At 41.5% G+C, this 22,088-nt stretch overlaps 1 pseudogene; it reads right to left on the bottom strand.

Moving 5' to 3' along the window:
• Positions 1-8,231: 8,231 nt before the first annotated feature.
• Positions 8,232-18,426, bottom strand: LOC144251140 (uncharacterized; annotated as a pseudogene).
• Between the last annotated feature and the right edge of the window lie 3,662 nt (positions 18,427-22,088).

The following is a 22,088-nucleotide window of genomic DNA, read 5'->3' on the forward strand; positions in this document are numbered from 1 at the left end:
CAAAGAAGGTGGGTGGGAGCATAAATGTAATGAGTTTGAGAATGAAACTCTCAAACTCCTTCTAATTCCTTCTTAAGATTGGGAGCCATCTCATCCAAAACTCATGAAAACTAATTTCTGTTTTACTATAAGTTACTGTGTTTTCTAACCTTGCTTAGAATGCCTGCACATCCCTTGAAGTCACCCATACCTGGCTCCTCCTGAGCAGACAACAACCCTCTCTGAAACTTCAGTGGTACCCTTATGCTCCAATTCAGGACCCCCAAACCACCATCAGACACCAAGATCCATGTATGCAGCAAACAAGTGTTTATGGCGAGCTAGCTGGGTCCTCTGCATGCACACAGCAAATGGTGACACTGAAAGTTCCTGAGCCCAGCGTTTGCAGCAGTCTTATACACTCTTTGGGGAAGGCAGGGACCCCACATATGTCGTAGCATCTCTTAGCAAATCATCACACACCCTGCAAAAATCATAAAACAACTCTAAAACACGATTAGCATATTCACTGGTGGGAACAAGTTGGGTAAGGGTGATTGGTTAGTACAATAGGAGGATTCCATTGAACTGATTGATTTAAGCCACAAGGGGAGTATGTGCTGAACTACATGGTTTCCCAACATGTTATCAACCACCATAACTACAGGGAGGGTCATCTGGCATCCCAGGTATTTTTCCTGTCTCATGCTCATTGGTGGTTGCTAGGGGGTGGCAATGGGTCCTCACCTAGCCTGACTGAGTCAGGGACACCTGGCTCTGAAGATTTCTCCCATTATTTGCAGACAAACAACTCAGCAGGGTGGGTATGTACCTAGGAGTGCTCTGTGGGTCTTTCCAAGGACCAGGGTTCTTTGGATAGTCTTTGCTCTGAGGTAGAGGCTCCTTGTTCAGCACCTCATGAATTCTGATGTTGGAATCTGAATTTATTCCCTACCTTGAAATGTTAAGCCATGTAGTTCATTAACCTACTGTCTGCCTTTGTGTTATGCTTGCCAAAATCCTGTTATCTGTAAGTTCTCAAGACACCCCTCATTGCATATTTTGGGCTATAAAACTGGGTTCCTAGAGAGCTGGGGTAGTGATCTCAGAATATTTAATAGTCTAATATTGTCTAGTTCATTAAATCTGGAAAAATGAGAATTATATCTGGGTATCCTGAAATATTTCAACACAGTAGCATTAATCATCACAGTGAAACAATGAAACACAGATATATTCTATCTTAACTTTTGCCTGGGGCACACTACTGCTCATTGATGATGTGGTCCCATCTATAAGTATCCACACCCAATACCAAATATAATTTAAATTACTAATCCTGTCTAATCAACAACTGGAATATATTTTGGTCTCAGATTTGGCTAATATTTTCTGTTTTCTCTTTTTCAATAGCATTCTACTGCAAATTGTTCTTACCACTGAAAAGACCATATAAATTTTCAGACTACTCATCAGTCTTTCACAAATGTCCCTGACACACTCCTTAAATACAGGAAAATCTGACATCTTTTAGGCTGCACTTGACCATGTGACAACGTTTTTTTTTTTCCTTATCAGTCTCACTTGATCTCCCCAGTGACATCATCTAAAAATCAGAGACCTCCATATGGATTTCCTCCACCCAAAATCTCTAAGACAGGAACTCTTAGCACGTTCAGAGACCCTTGCACAGCAGAAGCTTTCACAACCACTTCATGATAAGGAGACGATGGCCGCTTGTGAGACTATCAATTACTGAGGTGTCCTAGAGCAGGAAGCTTCCTGTCAAGTCCCTTGCTATATCTATATTTTTAAAACCCATAAAACAATATAATGTATGAGCCCATCCACCCATCATACAGTTTATGAAAACTTGTTGCCTAATGAATTTTTGTGGAGAGTAACAGAAATTGAGCTTGGAGGCACTCCACCACTGAGCCACATCCCAGCCTTCTTTTCTATTTTTTTGTAGAGACAGGGGTTCGCTGAGTTGCTTAGTGCTTCTCTTTCCTGGAAGCTGGCTTTGAAATCACAATGCTCCTGCCTCAGCATCTCAAGCCACTTGGAGTACAGGTGTGTGCCATAGCACATGGTGATTCACAAGCATTTTGAGAATTTCACAGTCTTTCATAAAATTATAACAACAGTTGCAATTTCAGTCTGCTGCAGGCCTTCAAAACTTCTAGTATGCTATACCATTAGTAAGCCTCTTTATATTCATCTCAGTTTATTCCACAAAAGCATCACTCTACAAAAGCTTGTGGGTAGGGCTGGGGATATGGCTCAAGCAGTAGCGTGCTCACCTGGCATGCATGCGGCCCGGGTTTGATCCTCAGCACCACATACAAACAAAGATGTTGTGTCCACTGAAAACTAAAAAATAAATATTAAAAATTCTCTTCCTCTCTCTCCCACTTTCTCTCTTCAGAAAAAAAAAAAGCTTGTGGGAAAATGCATACATAAAATAAAACATGAGACTCAAGTTCCAAGAGGTTACTTGTTAAGGTGTTTGGTGCCAAATAATATCTTCAGTATAGCAAAGAATATTTTAATTCTCATTTAAATCATTGTACATCCTCCCAACTGGCTCAGCTACACACCCAAACACATCAGAAGGTGGTCCTCCACCTGGCAGCCGACATGCCAACTCTATTGCCCAGAAGCAGTAGGCATGTCCTCACAGGACATTCTGTAGCCCTCTCAGGAGCCTGATTCCTGCACTGATGTACTCACCAAGGCTGAACTACAGACAATGCCTGCATGCCAGCATAGGTGCATGCACTCATGCTGGCCAGTAACAAGCCTATAACTCCTGCCTTTGGCAAATGGATTCATTACAAAGCAGTCCAGACTGCATCAAGTGCTCACATGCCACTATGCAATATCTCTACTGAATCAAAGATGAAATATTAGAAAATGGCCAAACTGTCTCATTAGGCGGACAGAAAGTTTTCAGTAATCATGGGAGTTTCAAAAACTGTCTTTTGAGACTAAATGCTATGGGATAGCTTAAGCTGTTTTTGTTAAAATCAGAAGTTCCACCTTCCTTTCCAAATGAACACTATGAGAGATGCAGCAAATGGCTGGTAACAAAGATAACAGTGACAATCACTGATCTCTATCATGTTTGCCATCTAAAATATTTGGACACAAGTACATAAGAAACTCTACTCAATGACCACACAAGACCCATGACTCTTGAATATGTTGTGGGTGAGGTTTTTCTCAGGATGCTTTGAATCCTTAGGACAGGTGAGTGAATCCCTTAGCCTAAGCAGAAATAGCCCTCTCCACAGTATGTACTGCAGACCCTTTTCAAATGCTATTTGGATCAATTCTAGGGGTTGGCAAATTCAGGGGTTATTTTACCATTCTCATGCATATTTTAGGCACTGACAAAACAAGCAAATTGCTGACAAAAAAATTATTTCAAGTCAAAGCAAAAATAGGCCTTAATGTGGAACACCAAAGAAGGAATATTCAAACAAAAAATGATTGAGAGAAAAAAAACATTGCATCCCCAAAACCTTTTCCCACTTGGTGGACTCATGTTTGGCTGAATGGGTTTTATAGTTACCTCAGACTATGACTAAAACCTTAAATCATAAATCACAGCCACACAGAGATGACACAGTTCTTCCTGGTGGCATGTTTCAGGAAGCAAAATACAAATAGGTATACCTGCAGAGTCTTCCCTACAGTGGCCAAGGACAGGTCAATGGAGGTCACTTAAACCACATGCTGGCAGCAGATCAGAACTCAGGTTCTTGCTGGATAAGCTCTTTCTTATCTTGGCTGAATACTGAGATAGGGGCCAAGTATACCCAGGGTTCCACAGAACAGGGTGCGATGCCCAACCTGTGGCACACACCACACCCGGGGCCTAGTGTAACAAGGCTCCACAGCAGGGGGAGATGCCATCCCTACAGCACACACCTGGGTGACCCTGTGCAAAGAGAGGGATGGAAGGAGCCCCAGAGGCCCCACGATAGGGGGCATGGTCTCTGGTGATCACCAAAGCCATCAGGAAAATGAATGTGAGTGTGGAGAATGAGGGGACTCTGAGCTCAGGCAGTGCAGGGAAGAAAGAGACAGTGAAGAGCAGATCCAGACACGACTGGGTGGTGGTGGCACAGGAAGGTCATCAGGCCAGGGGTAAATGGGCATCTGTGCAAGTGCCTCCAGATCCCAGGTCCAGTGGTTTCCAGGTCTTCTTGGTAGAATGACCCCAGCAGAGCACAGCAAGGACACCAAGAAGATTATAGCAACAAGTAGGACCCCCCTGCAGCACAGGGCAAGCCCTGGGAAGCAGGACTCCTGGGAATTTATTGGCTGTAGTGTTGAGAGTGGTATTACCCTCATGAGTGCTGACCACCTCCGGGGTGCTGTACCCACTGTGGACTTTGTGTGGGCCATGACCACTGGGTAAGAAGGTTGCAGCTCTAAAGTGTCTGGAAACCTTGAATCCAGTGCTCCTGAATTCGCACCAGAGACCCTGCTGACTCATGTCCAAACAAGAATTCCTGGCTATGACCTGGGATATTTTTTACCAGTGGAGGCCCCATTAATGATGTGGGGCAGATGAGGCTGGACACCCAGGGAAGATTCAGGGAGCCAACTTACTAGCTGCAGGACTTAGAGGGGTATTCCTAAAATTTTCTGGACCTCGAGTTTGAAATTTCATTGTTTACACCCAGTGGGAGGGGGTGGAGGTGTACATTGTTTCTAGGAGTTTATATAAAGTTTTTTTTTTTCTTTTTTAGTTCACAGAAAGTGCTTTTTGTACCATTTGTGAGATTAGTCAGAGGTTTTCTAAGCATTCCCAGAAAAGCAGAAGTAAGGTCATCAAGTCTGAGTTCTAACCCACTTTGAGTTCTTTGCAAAACCTTTTCCTGACATTGTGTTTAAAGAAAACTATGGCGAGAATCTCTGGAGAAGCTTATTTAAGATTCTGAGGTGGAGAAGGGAGTGCCACTACATTAGGACATCAGACTGGGACCCTCCTTACCTTGCCTTTGGTCACACACTGGGTAGGAAAAAAATCATCACATGATATTCTCAGGGTTACTGAGGTACTCTAAACACAGAGAGAAGTCCAGCCTGGATTTTCTGGCATATTCCAACTAATATTAACTATGAGGAGAGAAGCTAAGTGGATGTCAGTTTTTAAAATTCACTGATGTCAAAAACCTTCAAGAAGAAAGGGACTAGCTGAAAATGTGAAATAAAGCCCTCTAGTGCTGCATCTACTGACATGGACAGTAGCGGAGTCCACACACACAGAAGCAGCAAACTCACCACCTGAGCTAGGGGAGTGCTAGGTGTTAGAGCACCTGCCTAGCATGCACAAGGCAGGATTGGGACCCTGGCACCAGAAAAAGGAAAGAGAAGGCAACTCAAATGTTTTGAGAAGGTGCCTTTTGAAGCAATAAATACAAATGACATTTTTTTTAAATGCTCTTTAACGTGCCTATATACAACAAAACACCTGAGACTTAGAACAAGCAAGAGTGACACAGTGGTGGTCCCAGAGTCATCCACAGACCGAACAGGCATTAAGAAAAAGAAAGAGGCCAGAAGCAGGACACACAAGGGCACAATTCTATGGTCCAGCTGCAAGAAGGCTGAGGCAGGCTGAGCAAAAGTTCAGGGCCAGCCTCAACCCATCTCAGAAAACAACAAAGGAGCTATGGTGAAGCTCAGTGGAGGAGCACTTCCGGTGAAATCTGAAGGAGGGAAGGAAGCAAAGGGAAAGGAAAAGACATTTCACTAATCTGCACTTAAGGCTGGAGTGGAGAAGCCTCAACTAACATACATAATCTGTAATAAAACTTTAGAAAGACACAAATAAATTGTGAAGTCAGGAAAGAACAACTGATTTTTGAGAAAAAAAAATAGTGGGCAGCAACATTGTGAGAAAAATCAAAGAAATCAATAGTTGCATTACACAGTGAGGAAGAAAGAACTGCACTAGGGAGTGTATGTACAGAAAAAGGTGACTTGATCCCGTGTATGTGTGTGCACATGGGTGTGAGTGTGCATGTGTGGATGCCAAAACTCACCTCCCAGGTGTTTGCTTTTGTCATTTCACTTGTGCTCTAGAGAACACTTACATGAGCACCAGGCAATGTCCATAGCCCCCGTGACTCTGCAAAGTTGTTTAGCTCATGCCTGGTGCACAGAGGGAACAACAAATTGTTTTTTAAAAATCTGATAATACTCACTGTGATTACTTAAATTTCATCCTATCGTAAGGTCTTAATAGAAATAGTCTGTTCCCTTAAATATTTGAACAGACCTCCCACCCTGTTTTTAACAAAAATTATCTAAAATAAACTTTTTCCAAATGGACTTCAGTTTAGTCCAACCAGACTAATAAAAATTTAGAGTATAAGGTGTGAATTAATGTTCTGATGATGCTCAGAATCATTCTAGAATCTTAGAAATTGAATGGCATTAATATACATAAACACATTATGTATATTAACTAATTCTTGCTTCTTAACCAGTTAACACTTGGAAATTCTACACAAAAAGGCATATTTTGATTTACATCAGGGTTTCAAGAAACACCCAGGAGTCGGGCATGGTAGCATGTCTAATCCCAGTGGTTATAGAATGAGGATCGCAAGTTCAAGACCAGCCTCAGCAACATACTGAGGCTCTTGAAAAGAATTTACCAGGATCTTCAAACAAAATTAAGAAATAAAAATATCTAGGGATGTGATCAGTGCCTAAGTACTCCAGATATGATGATAATGGTGGTGGTGGTGGTGGTGGTGATGATGGTGATGATGATGATAATAATATTTATTATGGCATAATATGTGAGAGATGACTACAGATGAAAAAAAACTTAAAATATAGAAAAATTAAATCTAACAAGAAGAGATATTTAACTGGGAGAAACATATTGCTTTCACATCTTCATGCTGAAACAATCCCTACATCCACTCCAGGGTGCACACTCATTACCTCTAAATAGACAAAAAAAAATGAAGGCACACACCCTTTTTACACATACAGTGGTTTCCTGAAAAAAAAAAAAAAGGTTCCTTGCTGCAGGGGTTGAATGACTAATTCCAGTGAAAAACCAGGCTGAGGCAGGGGATCACAAGTTCAAAGTCAGCCTCCGCAACATAGTGAGGACCTAAGCAATTCAGTGAGAATATGTCTAACTATTTGAAAAAAAAAATTCAAAAGAACTGGGATGTGGCTCAGTGGTTAAGTGTCTCTGAGCTAAATCCCTGGTACCAAAACAAGTAAAATAAAATAAAGTAAAAAAAAATTCCCTCAAGTTTGATGAGTAAGTCTAAAACCAACTGGAACAACTGAAGGTCTCACCACATTTTTATATACAAGGCTTTTTTCCAGAGTGAGTTCTCCCATGATACTCAAAAAGAAGCTGGGAAGGTGAAACTGTTACCACATTGTTTAATAGGGTTTCCCTGATGTGAATCCTTTTGTCTTTGGAGGAAACCATGAAAGCTGAATACTGCCCCATATGGCTCATCCACAGGATTTTCTACAGTATGAGTCCTTTCATACAACAGAACAAAACTAGAACACCTGAGCCCTTTGTATTTCTTACTTGCATACAATTTATTCATTTTGACATGAATTTTACCAGTCCTTGGGAAAAAAGTGGGAAAATTAGAAGACTTCCCACATTTCTCACATTCTCAGGGTTTCTCTCCATGAGTACTTTCATATAGGAGAAGGAAAGCAGGGCTGAGATGGGAAGCTAACAGGATGTATCAATCCTCCACATTCTGAGGATCCCCCCCCCCCCGGTGTCAGTGAAATGGCTTTGAAGGCACCAGGGAAAATGGAATGATTTTCCAAATTTTTTACATTTAAAGCATTATTCAGTTAGATGTGGTGGTGTCGGCCCTGAATCCCAGAGTCTCGGGGAGCTCAGGCAGAAGGATCACAAATGTGAAGCCAGACTCGGCAACTTAGGAAGACACTAAGGAACTCCACAAGTCCCTGTCTCAAAATAAAAAGTAAAAGGAATATGGCTCAGTGATGGAGGGACCTCAGACTAAATCCCAAGTACAATTTATAGATAGATAGATAGTGCTATATATCAGAATCAATGAATCTTTCTTCTCTTTGTAACAATACTGATTTCCCAAATTTCACATTCAAAGAATTTTTCTACAGAAAACTTACATGTTAAAAGGGAAACTTTATTAACAGAAGACTTTGCCAATTGTTTTCATGAGTACAATTTCTCTGCATGATGTGTTCCTTCATGTAAATAAAGCTGAACAGATGTAACAAAGGCTTTTCCACATTGCTTCCAATTATAGAGCTTCTCTCCAGTATGTGTTCTTCCATATCTTTGAAGGTCACTGGAACTAGCAAAGGCTTTGCCCCAAAGCTTACACTTATAGGGCTTCTATCCAGTATGAAGTTTTTCATGTGAGTAAAGGCCAGACGACTGAGTGAAGGCTTTTCCACACTGCTGGCACTCATAGGGCTTCTCTCCAGTATATGTTCTTCCATGAATCTGAAGGTAACTAGATGTAGAAAAGGCTTTTCCACACTGCTTACATTCATAGGGCTTCTCTCCAGTATGAGTTTTTTCATGTGAGTGAAGGTGACTGGATTTAGCAAAGGCTTTGCCACACTGCTTACATTCATAGGGCTTCTCCCCAGTATGTATTATTCCATGTCTGTGAAGGTATCTGGACATAGCAAAGGCTTTGCCACACTGCTTACATTCATAGGGCTTCTCTCCAGTATGTGTTCTTCCATGTCTATGAAGGTTACTGGGATTTGCAAAAGCTTTTCCACACTGCTTACATTGATAGGGCTTGTCTCCAGTATGTGTTCTTCCATGAATCTGAAGGTAACTGGATGTAGCGAAGGCTTTGCCACACTGCTTACATTCATAGGGCTTCTCTCCAGTATGAAGTTTTTCATGTGACTGAAGGCCAGAGGACTGAGTGAAGGCTTTCCCACACTGCTTACACTCATAGGGCTTCTCTCCACTATGTGTTCTTCCATGACTCTGAAGGTTACCGGAGCTAGCAAAGGCTTTGCCACACTGCTTACATTTATAGGGCTTTTCTCCAGTATGAGTTTTTTCATGTGAGTGAAGGTGAGTGGACTGAGTGAAGGCTTTGCCACACTGTTTACATTCATAAGGCTTCTCTCCAGTATGTGTTCTCTGATGTGTTCTAAGTAAACTGGGATAAGCAAAGTCTTTTCCACATACTGTACATTTGAAATGTGCTTTCCCCTTGTGTGGGATCCTGTGCCTTTGAAGACTTGTGGGTGAAATAAAGGATTGACCACCTTGTTTACATTCACAGAGTTTCTCTCCAGAATAAGTTCTTTCAATTCTTCTAAATAAAGAGGAGAAATGAAAGGCTTTCCCACATACCTCACATTGAACAGGTTTACCTCCACTGTGTGTTCTCGTGTGTCTTTGAACAGCTGTGGGAGAAGATGAGGCTTCACCACATTGTTGATATTCATAGGGTTGCCACCCAGTATGAGTATCTTTATGCCTTTGAATGTCACTGGAAATGAAGAGTTTCCCACGTACTGTACTTTCATATGGTCCATCTCCAGTTTTTGTTAATACTTGTTTGTGAACACTTTTGAGAGAAACCAGGGATTGCCTATACTGTTTAAATTCACATGGCTTCTGAGATGTGATCTGCCTATGAAGGAATGAAGGGCATATGAAGTCTTTGGTACACATATAACAACCACAAGGATTTACTCTAGTTTTCTTTTGTTTTTTGAGAGAGAGAAAGAGAGAGAGAGAATTTTAATATTTATTTTTTAGTTTTCGGCAGACACAAGATCTTTGTTTTTATGTGCTGCTGAGGATCGAACCGAGGCTGCACGCATGCCAGGTGAGCCCACTACTTCTTGAGCCACATCCCCAGCCTGGATTTACTCTATTAAAAGTTTTCTTTGTCCAGTAAAGAACTGGAATCTCATTGAAACTTTCCCCACACTATCTTCTGGGCCATTGAAGTTTACCATATGGCTTCTTTGAACAATGACCAGCACATTATCAATGCTGAATTCATTCATGATTTTATACTTATTTATAGGACCTAGGCTTACATTACTATCAACATCAGGTAAGGTGAGGTTTCCTGATGTGTTAAAATTGCCTGAAAATCTACAGATTGAAAGGAAACAACCCTTTGCAATGCAGCCTCTCTATGGTGATTATCCAAATAGTGATATTCACATGCAATTTCATATATTTTTGGCATGTCAAGTACTTTGAGAAGACTGAATATCTGTTACAGCTTAGTATATATTTCTGGGAGAAAAAATATTATAAGAATAAATACTTCTCAAATTGTGCATACTTCTTGGGTTGGTCTGTTTTAAAAATTATATGACATTCTCAGATTCCCTTAAGAATTTCTCTTGTGAGTACAATTACCTTAGAATGCTCTCAAAATTTTTGATCTCATCTTCAATGTTCTTTTCATTCCATTTGTTTCCTAAAATGAGAAACCAAAACGATCTTTATGAATTTTTAGGAGACAGAATGGTTTGTCAAATTGCAGGTGCCTTTTATGCTGCAATAATTCAATAACTGATTCCCTTTTTATATTGTATATAAATGACCAAAATAAACATGAGTTCTCTAGTAGATTAATTTTAAAAAAAATTATTATTACCTATAGAAGCCAGGTTTCTGAGGACTTCCAGCATCACATCTCTGTAAAGGTTCTTCTGGGAAGGATCCAGCAAAGCCCACTCCTCCTGGGTGAAGTTCACAGCCACATCCTCAAAGGTCACTGAGATCTAAAATATCCCACAAATGTATAGTGGAGGCCAGGAGAGATTGACAGCATGAGAAATGTATAGTCAACATGCTTGATGTCCACATGAATCTCTGAATGCCTGATTAATTGTATGATTTGGTCCATCAAATCCTTCCTGTACTCAATTCCTCACAGACATTCCAACACTAGAATTGGGTCACTCAGAAGGCAAGCAACTTAGTATTTTACTCTCTTCCTTTGGTGAGTTCACAGGAAGTGAGACAGGCTCCTGGGTCACTCCTAACTTCTTTCTTGGTTGCACCTCTATTACAAGTCCTAAAACCTTCTGTCCAGTGCAGAGCTGATATTAGCAACCCTGATAGTACTTACCCTTAGAAAAGAAACTGAATGAGAAGGAAATTGCTGGAATTATAAAACTCAGAATTTAAGAGAGATTCTGCCAACCACAGTGACTCACTGAGCCTACAGAGTTAATATGAACAACATGGCATTGACTGATATCTTGATTCCTTGTGACAGTCTATTGTTCCATCTTTAAAGAAATGTCTAGAACACCCCACCCTTAACTTCCGAACATGGATCACTAAGAAGCTTCCCCTACAGACTACATTTAGACAACTTTACACTCAGGTTGTCACAATTTGTGCTGGGGATTGAGTTCATTTTTTGTGATTACACCAAGAGAACAACTAGATGTTTGCAGGTACATTTCTCCAGAAAAAAAAAAAAAGTCAAATAGTAAACAAGCACAATGATTAATAAACACAAAAATTTGATGGTTTCTCATGTTAAAGCAGAATGTGGTAAGATGAAATGATGGAACATGACTTAGATATAAACCAATGACCCAAAGATGTCACCTTGTCCAAACAACAACCTTGCAAAGTTTTATAAGTCTCAGCACAATTTTATTAATGAACAGCCGACACTAATTTCTAAATCTCATAGCAACATTGAATGCACATCAAGTGTCTAAAACTCTAGTGAAAAGCAGTCACTTCACTGCTATAAGTTCATGTGGCCCATAGCCTTGTACTGCTCAAGACACTTTGATCAAGAGTGGACCACATGTGCACTGGATGTCTGTTGTGAAAGAGTTTCCTCCTGCCTGTAATGATGGTGGTGCAAACCTAAGACAGAAGCATTTCCAGGGTGGTAAAGAAGCAAGGTTGCAACCCAGAATCCTCACCTATCTAACACAATTTGGGTGGGAAACAAGCAACTCTATGTACAATCATAATAATACTATGATATCTGCACTGTGATGGAGCAGCCAAAAAGATCACCTACAAGAAGGTGCTCCTGCCAATGATACACAACCATACTCAAGGATTTAAAACATGTCACATCCTGAGCAGCACAGTATTAGCAGAGGTGAGCAAGAGACCATGAGGAAGCCTTCAGTGGGCCAGCCTTCACAGGAGGGAAAGATGAATGACAGCAGGTGTCTTGGATACGGATCACATGATCGTCCAGGCAAACTGGAATCCAGGTGGCCAAAGGCACTACATCCTCAATTCTGTAGACAAAATCCATTTAGTATATGTTCAAATGTGAAACACTAAAATACTTTTAATAAGCTCACAAGAAATTTCATGATATTTATTTATTTGTGGTTAGAAATATTTAGAAAAAAAATGAGTAGGGATTGAACATAGGGCACTTAATGACTGAGCCACATCCCCACCACATTTGCCATTTTGACACAGTACTCAATAACTTGCTCAGGACCTTGTGAGAGGCTGAGGCCAGCATTGAAATTTATGATTCTCCTGCCACAGTCTCCCCAGCTAAGGAGAATACAGTCATGCACCATTGCACCTGTGGAAATTTAGTTTTGCAAAAGAGCAAGATATACAATTCTATACTGATGAGAATAAGGGAAAAATTAAAAACTCATAGCAAACTGACACAACAGGGAGCCTGGGACCATCTCAGTACTGCCATGAAGTAGAACAGAAATGGAAACACAAGCAGAACCATCGGAACAATGTCATCATGCCCCAAAGCCCTGAAAGGTTCCCAACAGGTACATGAAGCAGACATATAGAAGAATGCAGAGCAGCAAGCATGGTGTGACCTTCACTAGCCCTTCAGACTGACCCTCTCCGATGCAGGACACTGGCCTGAAATCTCAGTGTGAGAGCCTGGTCACTGGCTCCAGACTACATGCAGCACATCTTATCCAAGTTTAGGCAATTCCTACTAATATCACCATGGAAATATCTTAATGTCTTAATACCAATTCTCACTCATCTATGTCAGAAGTGATCACTGTGAAAAATCAGCAGGAATTCATTAGAAGGATTCAAGTAAACAAACAACCTGCATCTGGCAAGAGCAGCAAATTAGAAATCAGGTTTCAAAAACACCCAGTTTCAGGAGACTGAGGCAGGCAAGTTCAATGCCAGCCTTAGCACTTAGTTAGGCCCTTAGGAAGTTGGAAAAAGCCTGAATCAAACTTAAGAAAAAAAGCTAAGGGGAAAGGTGCTGGGGATTTTGTTCAGTGGTTAAGCACCTGAGGGTTCACTGCACAGTATGCTCCCCCAAATAAAACAATGGAGATTTCTGAGGAAAGAAGGAAGCTCACAGACTAGGAGGAAACCATTCAGAGAGGCCTATGACACTCATGCTCAGCAGTGGTTGCTCACAGGCTGGGTTCTGCAGAGCAAAGGCCCAGCAGAGCTTTAAATAGCACCACTGTGCGTTAAAGCAGAGAACACAGCACAACTACCCACAAAAACCAGACAAGTGAGGTTTTGCTGTTTCTACTCTTCTTCTCTAGTTTCTGGTGTATGGAGAAATGAGGCCAGGGGTCACTGAGATCTAGCAGCAATACTTTATTGGTGGCACCACAACCCAGAAAAATAATTTCCAAAGCCTGAGCCCTGAGTACAGCAGGGCTTTTACTTTCATACATAAAAACTTTTGAGGACATCCAGGCAAGGGAGCTGGGGCAATATATTGGAGGGAGAATTTTATATTTCTTATATGAAAATAAGCTTGTTAATGGCCTAAAGACTCAGCTCAAACATATTAGGGACTTTTACTATGCTCAACCTGAAGAGGGATTGTTCTTTCTCTGCTACTTTGTTGGCTACTTGTGCTACTGCATTACAGGTATCTGTAGCTGCTGCTAGCCTGCATGGTGAAATGTTAGAGAGCACAGCTCCTGGGTGTCAGCCTGCAAATCCAGAGCCTGGCATCTCTGAAACTGTTAAAGTTTCCATTCTGTTCGATGACCCTAGCATTCAGGGAAATCTTTCAAAAGAGCTGAACACAAAATATTTACTAAACAGATCTCATAGTCATAGTCTCTACACAAAGGCATGAAGCCTTCAACAAACAGGACCCACATTATAGGAGAAAAGAAAGAAACACATTTTTTAAAATTTGTTAATGGATGGCTGGGGATGTGGCTCAAGTGGTAGCGTGCTTGCCTGACATGCGTGTGGCCCGGGTTCAATCCTCAGCACCACATACCAACAAAGATGTTGTGTCTGCCGAAAAACTAAAATAAATAAATAAATAAATAAATAAATAAATATCAAAACTCTCTCTCTCTCTTTAAAAAAAAATTTTGTTAATGGAACTTTATTTATTTGTATATGGAGCTGAGAATCCAACTCAGTGCCTCATGCATGCTAGGCAAATGCTCTACCACTGAGCCACAACCCCAGCCCCAAGAAACACATTTTCATTCACTTTATCAAAAAAAAAAAAAAAGTACAAAGAATACTGACACACAGGAAAACATGACTCATGAATGGGAAATAAAGCATTTTAAATTGACCATCCTTGAGTAAGATAAGACTCCAGAATCCCTGGGCTAAATTTTCTTTCTATTCATTTATTTCTTTATATTTTGTACCAAAGATTGAACCAAGGGTTGCTTAACAAATAAGCCACATCGACTGCACTTTTTTTTATTTTTAATTATTTCTATTTTGGCAGAGGAATTCTCTAAGTAGTTCAGCACCTAAGTTGTTGAGGCTACCTTTGAACTTGAGATCCTCCAGCCTAAGAGTCCTGAGCTGCTGGGATCAAAGGGATGTGCCACTGTGGTGGCCCTAGGCTAAACTTTCATTAACTGTCTTGAATTATTAGTGTGCATGCACCTAAAACAAAACCAAAATACATCAGGAAGAGACATACAAAACTTCCCAGGACATTTGAAGACATCACCACAACTCTGTTGGTCTGTGAACATGTAGCAGAGCAACAGACAGGAGGGCTTTGCTGGACATTAGTCAACAGTGAAAAACACAGCCTTCTCAGAATCACAGTAAAACTCCCCAGAACAGGCCCCATTCTGAGCCATAAACCTCACCTCAACAAGTGTGCAATGCAAGTGAAATCCCAAGTAGGCTCAAAGAACATGAAAGTTCAGAAATCACATCAGAAGCATCTGGAAAACCAGTAAGAAGTGGGAGATGCAACACAGGACTCTAAACAGACACAGGAGGAAGAGGTGACTAAGGGGCAAACTTGACCATGTTGAGAAAAATGAAGTGTACGAGTCCAACATGGGAAAACGGCATGGATGGTGCATTGGGGTCTCTGCAGCATCCAAAGCACATTCCAGAAAAGAAGAGATAAAAGCAACCACTGAACCTGGCATTTAAGGAAAACAGGGAACGAAGAGCAAGGTAATTGTAAATTAAGTACAGGCAGGAAACAGAGGGTGTTGGTGAAACCACAATCAAGAAATCAGCAGTCTGCAAAACCAAGTTCTTCCTGAACATCAGCATCACTGACAAAGTAATATGTGGCTGAGGAAACAGAGGACAGGAGTGAGGTTATGGCTCAGTGTAGAGAGCTTGCCTAGCACCAGTGAGTCAGTGGTTTCAATCCTTTCCACCACATCAAAGTAAATAAATATAACAAAGGTATGACAACTACAATAACAATAAACAAATAAGAAAACCAAGGACAAAAAAACTACACATTAGGATTAAACTAGCCAGTGTTACCATCCATGGGCTCTTCAACAGTATCATGAACATGTGCTTGACAAAAATCTGATAACTTAGAGGAACTGGTCCAATAATTTGAGAGAGACCACCTTCTACAACTTACACAGAAAGACGAATACACAAAACACATGAGCCCTTGCCTACTGAAGAAAATGACTCAATAACTAATTCCCATCAAAAAAGTGAAAGGGATGGCTCTTAGACATCATACAGGCTGCCACACAAACTCCAGAACAGCCACCAATTTTATACATTTTTTTTTGTAGAATGCAGAAACAGAGTAAACACTTTCTAATTTCTTTTGAGGCATATGCTACAATATTATCAAAATTATGAGGAAGCTATGAATTACTCCCCTAATCATAAATGCAAAATACCTTCACAACATTATTCAACTGAATCAAAAAATAACTAAAAAGAACTATATACCAAGTCCAAGATGTTGAAAATAATGGAGGCTAAGAGCTGCAGAGAGGAGGTGTATGATACTATGTTTAATTGCTCACTTAAATTGTCACCTTGATCAGATTAGGAGATATAGATGTTTAATAGGCTTCTGGGTATGTCCATGAGGGTGTGTCTAGGAGGGATTGGCATGTGAGATAGCAAAGCGGAGAAAGAGGATCCTGGCTTGGATGGAATAAAAGTTGGAAGAACAAGGCAGCAGCATCAGAGCAAGCTGGATTCTTCTCAAATGGCTCTTCCACTGCTGCTGTGATCACCTGAAAATATCAAAGTTCCCTTCTTCACTCTTTCAAAGCAGATTCTGCCAGGAATTCTCCAGGGAATTTCCAAAAGCACTGGATCACAGGCTAGGGTAGCACCATCAATCCCTCTTGTACTGAGCCTTCAGTATCTTGGGCTGCACATCTTCTACTTCTATAGCTCTCAAGTCTGCAGATGACCCAGCTTCTTGTCATGTAACACAATCTAATAAATATCCCTTTTGTAATTGTACTTCCTCTCAATTCCTTTCATCTAGAGAACACTAATATACTATATAAGCCTACATTTGCTCTAAGAAATGAACTTTAATAAAGAAGTGCATAAACTATCACACTGTGGAATATTCATAAATATATACATGAGAAACAATATTATATACTGAATACCTTGTCCATATAATGCAAGAGTAAAGGACACAGGAAGAGTTATGTATGCAAATATCAAAACCATAAAGAAAAGCAGGGGAACTTATTTTCAATACTGTTTCCTTTTAGAGAGTAATGGGTGATTTATCTTTAAAAGTCACTATAACTCCTGCTGTAGTGGTATGCACTTCAAATTTTAGTAATTAGGGAGGTCAGGGCCAGAAGATGACAACACTGAAGCCAGTCTCAGCAATGTAGCAAAGTCATCAGAAATATAGTGAGACTTGCTCTTAATCAAGAATTAAAATGGGGGAAAGAGGCTGTCACTCAGTGAGAGAGCACATGACTAGCATGTGTGAGATACTTGGTTTGAAACTTAGAACTACAAAACAAAAAAATCAGCAAAATTAGGTAATCTGTACATCTACTACTAAAACAAAATTTAAAATATATAAATAAACAGAAATAAAAAACACTGGGGATGTGCTCAATGGTCAAGTGCCTCTGGGTTTAATCCCTAGAGAAACACCCGCCCACCAAGAAAATGCTTTCACAAACTTGAAACTGTTTTTTGAAGGATAACAAGCATGAGCAAGTCCCTGGATTAAATCCCAGCACTCAATACATAAGTAAATAAATCAATGATAGTCCATTGTCTTGGGCTGGGGAGTAAGCAAGAGTAGAGCATTTGATAACCATGCATGAGGTCCTGGGTTCAATGTGAAGAAGGCCACACACACTCACACACACAGAAAGAAACTATACTAAAACACATTTCATAAATGACAAAAATGATTATTATAGAAAAGGTACAAATGAGAAGCATAAAATACAATAAAATCAATAGAAACACAATGTGATTTCTTACCAAGCTGACTAAAGAGACTGAACTTCCCCATGATCTACACTCTCTGAAAAAACCCTGAGCAGGCTGTGAAATCCAGGGCCAGATGTGCTGTGCTTTTTGGTGAAGTTAAGAGAAACTACTTCTGAAAATGGAAATACCACACCATATCTAAGATTAGTCAAAATCCTGTACAGATCACAATGCCTGTAGACAGGGTATTTATGTAACTCCCAAATTTCATAAGCTAACAGTCCAGCTCCCAAAGGGGTGGCCCAAGGACAAGGCACTTTTTTCAATACCTGTGACTGAACCCACAGGCAGTTTACCACTGAACTACATCCCAGTCTTTGAAGTCTCACCAAGTTGTATAAAGTCTCCATAAGTTGGTAAAGCTGTCCTCAAACTTGAAATCCTCCTCCTGCCTCAGCCTCTGAAGCAGCAAGAAGTTCAGGTATGCACTACTGCAACTCGCCATAAATCAGGATTCTTAATAAATAGAAATGTATGTAGACTTTTCATAAATCTACTTCTTTCTTCCCTCTTTCATAATATTTCATCATTTGGTTTTGAATAAATAATCTTGGGCCTGAGATAAGTGAGCAGATCATTTCAAACTGACAAACGCAGAAATGGCTGATGCTGAGGGAGCAAACCTATTAGGCTCAAGGGGCAGGAAAGATACCTGCCAGCTGGGACATTCTCACATCTGGTCGTGCCCACTGAAACATTCCATGGTCACTCTCTGGGGAAACCTGGACCATGACTCCAGACTATGAGGCTTTTCAGGTTTGCACAGCACTGCATTGGGGTGTCTGGATTTTATCCTCTGTGAGCTTTTGCTCTTTCACACTGTGAGAGAGTGCAAGGGTCAGGAATCACTGGTGACCTGGCCCCTCAGCACCAGCATCCACAGGCTGACTGTCCACCTGTCTCCAAGGAATGGGAACAGGGCTTGGGGAAAACAAGGTCCTAAGAAGTTAGTTGTCTAGATGAAGCTTGTTCCGGGACACTCCTTAGCCCCAAGTCCACATCTGATCCTCCATGAGGCTGTACCTCACACCTTAGGCTGTCCTCTAAGAAGAGCTGACTCAGAGCCTAAAATTCCCTATACCATGAAGGGCACAGGACAGCTGCGGGCACATGGTGGCAGCCCGAGAAAAGGATAGTGGCTGTGAATATAGGACTCTCTGAGATGTTCAAAGAAAACCTGGCTGAGGAAATCAGATTTGGTGTCTATACCTAAAAAAGATAAACAAGAAGCACAGAATTTTCGCAGGTGTGAACTGAAGTTCTCTGAGAACTTGCTCTATATCAATGAACCTTCAGACCACTTGACTTTGGGGAACTAGACCACTATGAGGGTATAAGATAGGGTTCTGTACGGTTGGCACAAATTATCTTGGGCTCTCTTAAGTTCTTTCAAAGCCAATTACCTTAAATTCTGTATTACTCCAAAATTCTCCAAACAAATGAACCTCTCAGAATATATTACCAACCTTACCCAACATATAACCACCATCTCCCAAAGCTAACAATGTAATAACGGACCTATAGAAGAAATTTCCCCTTTTTCACTGTAGCCACCCATCTGATGATCCTACCCATTCACTTGGTTAATGTATTCATAAATTACTTTCTTTTACAAATGTTCTCGTCAGTCATGCACAGTGGGGCACAACTGTAATCCCAGCAGTTTGAGAGACTGGGTCAGGAGAACTGCTAAATTCAAACCCAGCCTCAGCGACTTAGGCCCAAAGGAACTTATGTGAGATCATGTCTCAAAATAAGATATAAAAATGGCTGTGGATATGGCTCAGTGTTTCATTACCCCTTGGTTCAATCCCTGGTATAAAAGAAATGTAATCTCTTCCAGAGTAGGACACATACATCATTCAGGATAAGTTAAATCCATGTTCATGAGGATGGTCATTAATATTTGTGTCAAAATAAACTATTTTTTCAGGTACAATGGCCAGTGCCTTTAATTCCAACAGCTTGAGAAGATGAGGCAGGAGGATCAGATATTCCAGGTGAGGCTGGACAACATAACCAGATCCTGTCTGAAAATAAAATGTAAAAGGGTTGGGGATAAAGGGCAAGAGAATAAATCAGACATTATTATCCTATTTTCATAATGACAACATGACTGGTGTGAATGGACATTAGGAACAACCAGAAAAAAAGAGAAGTTGCTGTCTATTTATATATGATGTGTCAAAATGCATTTTACTGCATTAAAATGCATTTTACTGTATTGTATAAGTAGTAAAAACCAAGTAAAACAAATAAATAACTTCTGCCAAAATCAACAAAACAAACAATCAAACAAACAAACAAAAAAAAGGGCTGGGGATGTACACCAAGATTCAATATCCCTAGTACCAGTAACCCACTGCCTTATTTCATTTAAAGCAGCTATTTACCTGAACACAAGATGTGTCAAGTGACTATACTTTACCCTCAAGTATGATATTCAAAACAAGAGTGTTATTCTTGCCAGAAATAGTGGCACAGGCCTGTAATCCCAGGGACTCAGGAGGCTGAGGCAGGATGATCACAAGTTGGAGGACAGTGTCTAAAACAAGTGGTAAAGGATCTATTTAAAAAGGCGGGAAGGTTCCTGAGGATTTCACTGATAAACCTTCTCTAGTTTTGATCCCCAATACAAAGAGAAAATATTCCTTGCAATACTTCACTAGAGGAAAAGTGAAAACTAATAGGCTGTTCATTTGAAACACAGGAAGAAGAACAGATATTTGAGAATGATAGGAAGTGGAGAGGAAGATGGCATTTTCGAAGCAGGAGGCAACTGCAAATGAAGCACCTATAGCAGCTTTCAGAGGAACTAAACTGGGGGAAGGAAAGTGGATTTATGATCCTGCTTCCTACACATTTGGAAGAGTGGGGGCGGGCCACCAGCAGGGAGGGGAGGGGAAGCTGGAGACCTGAGCAGCCCATTCAACAATGGAATCCACAGGAGGGAGCCCAAGGCCACCTGCCAGCGAGAATTGGGCCACATGCTCTAAGCTGACCTCAGGGACCAGCCCACCCCTCAGGCCCAGGGAGCAGAAGCCCAGGGCCATACCCCACAGAGGACTAGGCCGCACCCTCTGCACCAATTTCGGGCACCCAACACCCAGCTCACCCCGCGGGACCAGTGGACAGAGGCATAGGGTCAGATGCCAGTGAGGTGACTTCAAGGTTCTACCATCCAGCCCAACCCCCCAGGACCATAGGACAGAGACCCAGGGCAACCTCCAGAGGAGACTGGGCCAGGCTCTGCAGCTCACCCGTTTGTGGGGCCCCAAGACAGGTGCTGACCACGTACCTTCAGCCCTCGTCACATACTCACCATTTTTGTCTTCCTTGGGGACCCGGAGTTCTCTTGAGGAACCTCTGAGCACGAGAGATCTTGGGGACACGGGCTACTGAGAATCACCTAGGCCTTTTGGGCAGAGCACATGGGGCCCAGGAAGGAAAAGCTGAGTTGGTGAGGAAGAAAAGCCCGCCCTTCCCCTGTGTTCCGAAACCTGATTGGACAATTCCACCCCAGCATCCCTAACGGGCTGCCTCCAGGAACACCTCTCCATTGTGACTGACAGCTAATATTATCCAATCACTTCCTAAGATTCCATAGAGTGACAGATCCTTGGTCCCAGTCCTTTTCAGGTGGAGTGTCTTTGCTGGGTTGGAAAAATATCCCAAATTAGAAGCCTTGGCTTGGAACTTGGTAAGGATGGGATTGAGCTATGGCTCTGGGAGACTGCTTTCCCAGCATGGGGGATGCCCTGGGTGTTACCCTCACCACAGAAACAAAGAACAATTTTTAAAAAGTTACTTGGGGAGTGTGAGGCAGGAGGAGCCCAAGGTTCAGGTCAGGATCTACACTGTTAACCGTGTTTACTGTGACGGGTCCTTGCTTCCCCAAATGCTGAAGTATAACACAGAGAAGCACGTGGAGAGTGGAAAGTGGAAGGCTCAATTAAGGGAGAGCAGAAAAGATTCACCCCCACCCCCCAGGAAGAAGGGGACTCCAAAGGAGAAATCCCTGGAAAACAGAAGTCTTCTCCCTTTTACACCCAAGGTCATCTTTTCCCCTCCCAGATTCCTGTCCTTTATTTCTCTTTATTGTGCATGTGATGGGGGTTCAAGGTGGAAGCACAAGGGTGGGAAACTGGTGGACTGGTGGGGCAGGGAGCAGAAACCAGGGCAGGAACAGCCTAGGGGGGTTTGATTAGCCTCTCCCTGTTTTACTGGGAGCTACTTCATTAACCCTTATTGAGGACCTGCCCAGGGTCATGGTGAAGTGGCACCCCCTTTCTCCACAGAAAAGCCCTCTTCCCCATGGTTGATTTTAGGACTGTCACCAAAAGAGTCCATTGTAGATAAACTTCCTATTTTCATGTCACCCTGTTTACTTGGC

The sequence above is a fragment of the Urocitellus parryii genome, chromosome Y, assembly GCF_045843805.1.
Source record: "Urocitellus parryii isolate mUroPar1 chromosome Y, mUroPar1.hap1, whole genome shotgun sequence".
Lineage (NCBI taxonomy): Eukaryota > Metazoa > Chordata > Mammalia > Rodentia > Sciuridae > Urocitellus > Urocitellus parryii.